This window comes from Oncorhynchus masou, chromosome 31 (assembly GCF_036934945.1).
Source record: "Oncorhynchus masou masou isolate Uvic2021 chromosome 31, UVic_Omas_1.1, whole genome shotgun sequence".
NCBI classification, from domain to species: Eukaryota; Metazoa; Chordata; class Actinopteri; order Salmoniformes; family Salmonidae; genus Oncorhynchus; species Oncorhynchus masou.
In genome coordinates this window covers 92,865,542-92,875,232 of record NC_088242.1, presented here as the reverse complement: position 1 = coordinate 92,875,232, position 9,691 = coordinate 92,865,542, and the positions used below count along the sequence as shown (strand labels likewise).

General features: G+C 42.1%; 1 pseudogene; it reads right to left on the bottom strand.

Moving 5' to 3' along the window:
* LOC135525062 (protein ANKUB1-like) overlaps positions 1-6,746 on the bottom strand; it is a 12,770-nt pseudogene extending 6,024 nt beyond the window's left edge.
* Between the last annotated feature and the right edge of the window lie 2,945 nt (positions 6,747-9,691).

Below are 9,691 nucleotides of genomic sequence, written 5' to 3'. Positions count from 1 at the left end.
ACTAAATTGAATTTAAAAAATATCTAATAGGGTCCCCAAATATGGGGAGTTTACATTTAAGAGGTTAAGGGCCTGTAAGTAAGCATTTCAGAGTAAGATTGTACCTGTTGTATTCGGCGCATGTGACAAATAAAATAAAATATGATTACTTGGGGACTGTGTGCAGACTTACCACAACCTGTGAAATTATTTAAGCAGTTTGTAAAATGATGCATTTGCTCGGCTGAAAAATTAATGCTTGCAAGTGTCAAAAAAAGTGTCATAAAACATTTCAACATCACTTAACAAAAACTGCTTTTTATTTTCAAAAGACTGTAATTAAATATCCACAATAGTGAAAATAAATACAGATTTCATTTTCAGTGAATAATTGTCTTGTCCAGTGAGCAACTCAATGACAGCGATTCAATGACATCATTAGATCACCTCCAAGAAGCATCTTCAACGTTCACCTGACAACCCATTGGATAAGACACATACACTAACCAAGCGTTTCGTACCTGTCAAGAAGGTTGAGATCAGAAGCTTCTTCAATCCCCCAGAAATGGAAAGGCTTTGAGACAAAGACAATCAACTGACAAGATAATGCACATACACTAACCAGGACGTTCTACTTGCCCCACTGAGTTACGGCAAAGTTATCATTTATGCATGGGTCCACGATCCACTCATAGCTCTCACAGATATCAGACATCTCTCAGAATACTAAGGAAGAAGTGTGTGATATTGGACTTGGTATCCTTCCCACTCCCAAGTGATTGGGAGTCCCATAGGGTGCCGCATAATTGGACCAGCGTCGTCCGGGTTTGGCTATCATTGGAAATAAGAATTTGTTCTTAACTGACTTGTCTAGTGAAATAAAGGTTAAATAAAATCAACTATTTAAGCTGTCTGCTATGTTGCTGTGTAAATCCACACACTGCAGGGGAATGATGACACATGCTGTGCCAACACATCGTTACAGTCGTTGTCAGTTTTGTAACGTAAATAAAGAGTTTGTCAAATACTCTGTGAAATACAGTATGTATTATTTTGACACTGCACAGACTCATTTAAATGAGCAATAATGATCCACATCTTAATAAAAGACTTAAGGCAGCAGTGTTCATACTGTATTTTACATTGATTTCAACCACTACAGGTCTTCATCAGCAAGTGAGGATTTCTATGAGTAAAAACAAGTGTTAAATGGGGGGGGTGGAGCCTCAATTAGACCCATGTCAAACACTTACAATCACGTACAGTACAACCACATTCAGTACAATCACATACAGCACAACCACATAGTCACATTCAGTACAACCACATAGTCACATCCAGTACAATCACATACTGAATGATTCTAGAATAATAATAATTCCATTCACATTTGGCTACTACAAATAGCCAGTGAAATATGATACGTTTTTTGTTACTTGAGAATAGGAATGACTGAGAATCCACTGCATGCCGTTGTAAACTTTCTGCACACAAATCAAACACAGTACTGACTATATCTATAAGCATCATCCAAAGGAACGAAATTCTAAGTCGTCCGCATTGTTTCAGGCATCGTCTGTTCCAAAGTCTCATCTTGTTCACTGTAAAAAAAAATAATAATAATAAAATAAGAGTTCCTTAACCTGGCCAAGGCCAAACAGTATATGGCGTTTTCTCTGGGTGTGCGGTCGCAGTGGAGAGAAAAGGCCTCCAGTGAGGTGGTGAGGATCTGGGCGGAGTTTGGCGAGGCAAACACAGGTCTGAGATTGGTGTCTCTGGAAATGGGCGGGAGCGGGACTCTGCTCCTCCATTGGTTGCTGTTCTGATCCCCACTCTCATCCTCCTCACATCCCCTCTTCTTCCCCCTCTTCTTCTCTCTTTCATCCCTCGTGGCCACAGGGTGGAGCTTCGGGAGTTGAAGAGGTTTATCCTGGGATGCCAGGGCGCGGAGCGGGCAGGATACATGAGATGGGCAGTTGATGGGGGTCTGGAGGTAATGGGCAGGGCCATACCTGGGAGGACCACCACAGAGCACAGCTTGGTGGCCAGGTGACTCAGTGGCCGTACTGAAGGGCGATCCTCAGGGGTCACGAGCCTATCCCGATAGGCAAGGGTCAGAACGCTGCTGGCATAAAGATTTTGAGGATGGAGCTATATACGGTCAGTACTATTATTGTAAGCTGCGCTACGATGGAGTCGACAGCGGGACACTTGGTGACGTCGGGGTGGGCCGGGTGGCACCACTCACGGTAAGGGTGAATACCCACCGGCTCAATGACACGCACCCCCTGTCCAGCAGCCAGCCGGCCAGGTCCAGGTGGCCCAGAGAAGCAGCGATGTAGAGTGCCACCCGGAGCTGGAACCTGGAATAATACAGAATCAATGTATTTATAACACGTTTCAAGTTTTTTTTTTGTCAAGTTCACAAGATACAGTGGGTTATAAAACAGTAGAGTAAAATGCTTACTTGCAAGCTCTTTCCAACAATGCAGTATTAAATATCAGGGTAAGAGAAAAAACGTATGAAGGAAAAAAACAAGAGAATATAAGCTATATACAGGGTCAGTACTATCATTGTAAGCTATATACAGGGTCAGTACTATCATTGTAAGCTATATACAGGGTCAGTACTATCATTGTAAGCTATATAAAGGTTCAGTACCATTATTGTAAGCTATATAAAGGTTCAGTACCATCACTGTTGATAGTAAGTCTATCATACAGTTCAGTGTGTAGATGTGTATTCTGACCTCATCACAGGTCTCTCCCTAGACAGGTGTCGTTGGACGGTCAGTCTGTGTCCCAGGAAGCAGCCTCTGAGGAACTCCGCCCACCCATCCCAGGTGTCCAACCGTAGAGTAGCCCCTGGGAGACAGAGACACATGCAGGTTGTCCTCCTGGTTGCCATGAACCAAGAATGTGTTCCATACAGTCCATTTGTCTCTGTGTTACATCCATAAGGTGTTGAGCCAGAGGACCATTGATCTACTGCACAAGGAAGGCCATACCCAGGTCAATGGCGTAGTCGTGCAGCCGGTTGCAGTCGTAGAGTTGCAGGCCGGTGGGAGATCTCAGTCTGAAGGAGCTCACGGGAAGCCCACACTGCTGGAACACCAGGGTCATGAGCCTGGCCACAGATGTACTCAGGAGAAACACAGTGCCCAAGACTGAGAGGGTCTCCCCGTCACGGCACTGAACACACGCACCACCGGCTCCCGCTGAAGTATAAGACCATGGTCATACAGTAAATTCACTTGTTTTACATAAATACCTATGTTGTGTTTTATACACCGAGTAAACAAAACATTATGAACACCTGTTCTTTCCATGACAAAGACTCACCAGGTGAATCCAGGTGAAAGCTATGATCCCTTCATGATGTCACTTGTTAAATCCACTTCAGTGTAGATGAAGGGGAGCGGACAGGTTAAAGAAGGATTTTTAAGCCTTGAGACAATTGAGGCATGGATTGTGTATGTGTGCCATTCAGAGGGTGAATGGGCAAGACAAAATATTTAAGTGCCTTTGAATGGGGTAGTAGGTGCCAGGTGCACCGGTTTGTGTCAAGAACTGCAATGCTGCTGGGGTTTTTCACACTCAACAGTTTCCTGTGTGTATCATGAATGGTCCACCACCCAAAGAACATCCAGCCGACCTGGCACAACTGTTGGAAGCATTGGAGTCAACATGGGCCAGCATCCCTGGGGAACGCTTTCAAACACCTTGTAGAGTCCATGCCCCAACGAATTGAGGCTGTTCAGATGGCAAAGGGCGGGTGCAACTCAATATTAAGAAGGTGTTTCTCATGTTTGGTACACTCAGTATATATAAGTTAGGAGTCATACAATTACAGGGGTAAGATGAAGTGGCTCCTTTGCACTGATCTTAGGTCTGGTTTGTGTTTGTACTGCTAATGGTAGAGGTTAGGATTTGGTGAGAGTAAACTGATCCTAGATCTGTGCCCAAGGGCAATTTCTATCCAGAGACAAATCAAAGGTCCATGCTATTTAAACTTATAATCTACCACCATCTCGTGGCTCAAATTTGTAACAACATGTTCTAATTCATGTGCTGTACTGAGTTTTGTTCTATCACATTGAACACTAATCTGGGTGCAGATTAAATTGAACACTAATCTGGGTGAAAATTAAATTGAGGACTAATCTGGGTGCAGATTAAATTGTTAACAGAAATATTATGAATTGTATTTCAATGAACCCAAAGGGCATCTTCTTCTCCTACTATACAGCCTGCTGTGCTCTACTGTACTCTACTGTACTCTGCTGTGCTCTACTGTAGTCTGCTGTGCTCTACTGTACTATACACCACTGGGTATACAGACTCTTCAGATACTGTTAGCGAACACCAGACTGAGGTTGAGGCGATTACATGGGGAAAAGGTTTATGACTGTAAGGGTGTTTGGTACAAAGGCAACACGACATCGGGCCACATTTCAGCTCTATCCCAGGTCAACCATACAATACTATAGATTTCCACTCTAGTCAACCAGCAAGAAGGAGAGACCGACAGAAGGTCTGGCTTTGACTATGTTAATGATGGGATGTGTAAGTAAGGAGTAAGGAACACAAATAAACATTATTCTGATGGTTAAATTTGTACTTAGATACATAACCACTCTCCTCTGTTAGCAAATCTTCCACAGAACTTTGTGGAACAGAGTGAGTTCTGTCCCTGTCTGGCTCTGGACATGTACCCAGGGACCTCTGTACAACAACACTTCACACTCACGAAGCAGTGTTCTTACTAACCAATCACTTCCACATGGTCTCAGTATAAAGCAGTGTTCTTACTAACCAATCACTCTACCATAACCATGGTCTCAGTATAAAGCAGTGTTACTTAAGTCTCAATAAAGCAGTGTACTCTACCATAACCATGGTCACTCTACCATAACCATGGTCTCAGTATAAAGCAGTGTTCTTACTAACCAATCACTCTACCATAACCATGGTCTCAGTATAAAGCAGTGTTCTTACTAACCAATCACTCTACCATAACCATGGTCTTGGTATAAAGCAGTTTACTTTAAGTCTCAAGCAGGGTGACCTCAACATACTATATATCACCATAACCATGGTCTCATATAAAGCCACCAACAATCACTATAACCATGTGGGAGCAAAAATTACTTTAAGTCTCAAGCAGGGTGACCTTACTATCACCATACTATATACCAATTACAGTGGGGCAGCCAGTTTTCCCACTTAAAAAGATGAGAGAGGCCTGTAATTTTCATCATAGGTACACTTCAACTATGACAGACAAAATGAGAAAAAAAAATCCTGAAAAATCACATTGTAGGATTTTTTATGAATTTATTTGCAAATTATGGTGGAAAATAAGTATTTGGTCACCTACAAACAAGCAAGATTTCTGGCTCTCACAGACCTGTAAGAGGCTCCTCTGTCCTCCACTCGTGACCTGTATTAATGGCACCTGTTTGAATTAACTAAATCACCTAATCATACTATTTAACCATACTATATAATCATACTATATAACCATACTATATAACCATACTATATCACCATATTATATATTACCAATCTATATAATCATACTATATAACCATAATATATATCACCACACTATATATCACCATGCTATATATCGCCATAATATATATCACCACACTATATCTGAAACACTTTATGTTAATGATAGTATGAAGCTGTTTCAAGCAATAGCCAGCTCACTTTGATATGCATTTTCAAGCACGGGTAGAAACAGCTAGGTGTTCGGCTGGTACCTTCAGCAGTCAGCAGATGGCACTGCTAGGGGTGATGCCAACGTCTGTCAGGACCCAGCTGTCCCGAAGGATGGCACCAGCATAGCTCAGCTCCAGGAAGTGCCTCACCTGCTTGTCGTCTGACAGTTGCACGTGGAAGTAATCCTGCCAGAGGAAGAAGATTGGAAACACAAGGAGCCGTAATTGAGTGTCCCATACAATCAGAGTGAGAGGGCTCAACACTGATGGAGCCGTAATGGAGGGTGTCCCACACAGACACTCATTATGGAGGGTGTTCCACCCAGACAGATGTCAATGTTTACCATACAGTAATTGTAAAAGTGTCCAATTGTGTACAATTAAGAAATAAGGCCCAAGGAGGTGTGGCCAATATACCACGGCCACGGGCTGTTCTTCGGCACAACGCGACGCGGAGGTATATTGGCCATATACCACAAACCCCCAAGGTGACTTCTTTTTTTCCCCCCCAATTGGTAGTTACAGTCTTGTCCCATTGCTACAACTCCCATATGGACTTGGGAGAGGCGAGAGCCATGCGTCCTCCGAAACACAACCCAGCCAAGCCAAGCCACACTGCTCCATGACACCTGGGAGGGATGCAACCAGGCTCACATTAAACCATTCACGAAGACAAGTAGCCTAGTGGTTAGAGTGTTAGACTAGTAACCGAAAGGTTGCAAGTTCAAATCCCTGAACTGACAAGGTACAAATCTGTCATTCTGCCCCTGAACAGGCAGTTAACCCACTGTTCCTAGGCCTTTATTGAAAATATGAATATGTTCTTAACTGACTTGCCTTGTAAAATAAAAATTTGAAGCAGAGCTTAATTTGTAAATTGGGAGGTGCCAGAACAAAGAGTGGGTGCAAGAGGGGGGGTTCTGTGGTACCAGAACTCATGAGAAAAAAGATCACCTATTATAATAGAGCATTGAACGCATATCATCACATTTGGGTAGAGCCACTTATAGAAGGCACAGATGTATATGTACTCTCCATGGGTTGTGTTTTCTCAATATAAATAACTTCGGCCAGTGGTCCCAGTTGAGCATTTATTTCTGTTGTTAAATGGGAAACAGCACGTTAGTTGTGCAGGGCTTAACGGTATTGATGGCTGTCGATGGCAAAATCCCTTGCATCACATTTTCATACTGGGCGAACAAAATTCAAAAATATAATACAAAATATAACATGTGTAAATACCTGTTGTTAAATGGGAAACAGCACGTTAGCTGTGCAGGGCTTAACGGTATTGATGGCTGTCGATGGCAAAATCTGTAGCATGAAGACAACTGTGTTAGCAGTGGCTTATGTGACCATTACATCGGTGTATGCAAGCTAACACACTTATTTACAGCAATCATATGCCAAAGCACATCCCAGAACGCCCGTCAATCACCAACAGGTACCATATACCCACACATGTATAAATCAGTAACGTACAGCAAAGTTGTACACATTGTAAAATATAAAACAGTATTCATAACCTGACCGACACCTTGCATCACATTTTCATACTGGTGAGACCTGACGTTCGCGATCTCCCCCTATCTGCAAGCGGGGCCAATCACAACACACCTTATTGTCATCAGAGTTGAACTAACCAATAACAATGCTTGAAAATTAAATACACATTTCTTTAGAGGCAAGTGGAAACATAACCAACCCTGTTACACACACGGGGAACAGTTTTAGTAGCCTAGGGTCCGGGAAAGTGTTGGCCTTTTTAAAACCGCATTTCGTGCAATTCTACATAATTTTACATGACTGGAGACTTTGGCATCATCTTTTTTTAATCCGCACAAATGATCGAAATGGCAGGCTACTTTGACACTGACAAACTTAGTATCAGAGATCAATAAAAACGACCTTGTCTTGAATCCATCAATAGCCTATAGGCCTAGGTTTGTGGAGAAACATATAGTAGACTACAATATGAGGTGGAAATTAGTCCTAAAAATGCTTTCCAGTTTCACTGACTCATCCAATGATGCGCAGCTCACTGGCTGGAGATTGTCGATGCGCTCGTGTCAAAAGCCTATCTCTCCCTTTCTCTGTTTTGTAAAACAATGTTTGGGAGTTGATCAAATATTTTGGTAGTCTACAGCATAGTCTTATCTTTTCAGCAATAGTCATTGCTTTTCAAACTGTGTTTTCCCTCGATTGTATTTGAAATATTGCAAAAGGCCTGTTTTGTCTGCGTGCTGTTTTTTCACTGACAGATTTGCCTCACGTTCCCGACTGTAGGCTATTCTTTGTTATTGGGCTACAATCCGCAGCTCGGCTATTTAAAAAAGAAGCTATTGGTCCTCTGTAGCTAAATTATAGGGCTTCTCATGACGTATTGGGCTATTCTGAATGATTTAATTTATTTCTGAACAGACAGCAGTAATTCCGTAACTTTAGAAGATTCCTCCAGAACCCTTCATGCATCTATGATTCTATAAGGAAACAAATGATGAAGTGCAACTCTGGAGAGATGAGGGGGCAGGATAATTGACGAAGAGGCAACTCGAATGAACTTTGATCGCTTTTATTATAATTGTTAAATAGCAAAAAGTGAAAATTATTTTTCATGGCACAAGAGATACCGGATTCAGCCAAATAGGTTCCGGAACAAAGCAGTCCAGAACGGAAAGGTGCCGGATCCTGTTCTGGCTCAAATTAAGCACTGATTTGAAGTACCGAGGCCTCTACCTGCTGAGTATAAAGATTATTAAACTAGATTCAGTGGGCTTGTCATTCACAGTACTGATGAAAAATCAAGTATATTTGATCTAAATGTGGATATACGAGGCCATCTAGTGGTCACCGGATTTTTAAAAAATCCATGCAAGCAATCTTTGCACAAGCATGCAATGCCATATATTTGACGCAGGTATTTATTTTTCAACATAGATTGTCATTGACTGGAACAAAATATAATTGTATGAGCTACGCCTGTGTCCCGGCGTTGTTGTACCCCTCTACTATCTGGCTTGCTGTGGCGATCTCGTTCTGCATGCCTGCTTCACTTATATTCAATGTGTCGTCATGCATTTGTGCATGCACGCTGTTAACGGTCATACCCGTCTTGCTAGCTAATTTAGCTAGCTCATCAACCAGTATTTTATTCGCTTTTCCTGTACGATAACACTTATTAAAGCCTTGAAACTCATGGGGACCTCACTGTTACCACGGGTCATCGAGCTAGCCCTTATTTGGCAGCAGGGTTGCATCGGTTTCCACTGGATGTGACAGCTTGTTAGGCTGGCTAGCTAGGTAGCTAATTCGCTAATGCGAACTGTTTATCACGTAGCAGCCTATGCTGACGAGCGTCGCTAGCAACTAGCTAACATAGATAAAGTCTAGTCGTGGGTCCACCAAATCAAACAAATTGTACTAAACTGATGACAAAATCATGTTTCGAAATTGTAGTAGCTATTTATGTTGTTGTTGCTGCTTAATAACATTGCGAATATCATAACATTTGTCATTTAACTACCGGTATGTATCTAATCCGGTTTCGGCATGAGAAAAGTATTAATTGGCAATAACGGATACCGGGAAATAGAAATAAAACACCCGGTCACGAATGCGGAGCCACGCCCTAAATTAACATGTGACCACAAGGCGTTTGTGACACATTCATGCGTTCCAATGTTGTCATAATTGTCTGTAGGTTCTAAATTGTTTATGAGCTTGGCTTCCTTTCAGAAAGAAGCTGATTCTTGTACTCTACAGCTGTATTTTCGTACAGTTACTAATAATACTAGCAACAAAACAGATTTCATTCCTTAAAACGATATTGCCAGATGGTAGAAAATAATAAGGTAGGCCTAAACTGTAATAAGATATACCTTAAAGACTGCTTGTGTTTAATCCTGAATCCAGTTGCCCCTCTTGTACTGGGATAAAACAATAGGCAAGCCATGAACCTTATGGAGGAGTGCATGTGTTTTGTA